Source organism: Nannospalax galili, unplaced genomic scaffold, assembly GCF_000622305.1.
Source record: "Nannospalax galili isolate Female #2095 unplaced genomic scaffold, S.galili_v1.0 scaffold69, whole genome shotgun sequence".
Classification (NCBI taxonomy): Eukaryota; Metazoa; Chordata; class Mammalia; order Rodentia; family Spalacidae; genus Nannospalax; species Nannospalax galili.
In genome coordinates this window covers 978,531-979,473 of record NW_008360297.1, presented here as the reverse complement: position 1 = coordinate 979,473, position 943 = coordinate 978,531, and positions in this window count along the sequence as shown.

Genomic DNA, 943 nt, shown 5'->3' with positions numbered 1-943 from the left:
AATGCAGGACATGGAACTCAAAAGAACAATTATAAATATGATAAAAGAATTAGGTGAATTTAAAGAACACACAAACAAAGAAGTCAAAGAACTGAAGGAAGATAGGGATAAACTTCTGAATGTTCAGAAGAGTTAGAAATATTGAAGAATACACAGGCTGAAATGAAGAAGGATGTTAAGCACTCAATAAGCCAATTAGAAACAACAGGAGAAAGCCTCAACAACAGGATGAACGAAACAGAAAACAGAGTATCAAGACTGGAAGATACAGTGGACGAACTAGACCACTCAAGCAAAGATTATGAAAAATTTAAGAAATCACAAGAACAGAATATGCAGGAACTGTGTGACTCCATAGAAAGACCAAACTTACGAATCACAGGAAGGAAAAGAATCCAAAGATAATGGCATGGAACAGATCTTCAACAGAATCGTGGAAGAAAATTTCCCAAAATTAAAGGAAGATATGCCCATACCAATATAAGAAGCATATAGAACACCAAACAGAAAGGACCAGGAAAGAAACTCTCCATGGCACAACATAGTAAAAACACTACACGTACAAAACAAAAAGGCAATTATGAAAGCTGAAAAAGAGAAAAAACAAATCACATATAAAGGAAACCCATTAAGATTACAGCTGACTTTTCAGTGCAAACTATGAAAGCCAGAAGAGCCTGGACCAAAGTATTCCCGGTTTTAAATGATTACAGATGCCAACCCAGAATACTACACGCAGCCAAAATGTCTATTATAGTCGAAGAGGAAAGAAAAATCTTCCATGACATAAATAGGCTAAAGGAATTCATGTCCACAAAAGCAGCCCTTCAGAGAGATCTGGAAACAATGCAAAGAGCTGAAGAAAGGAATGACTATACCCAAGGGGTTGCAGAAAGAAATTCAATGAAGGTATAACTGTGGAAAAGTACAGCTATATCAAGAA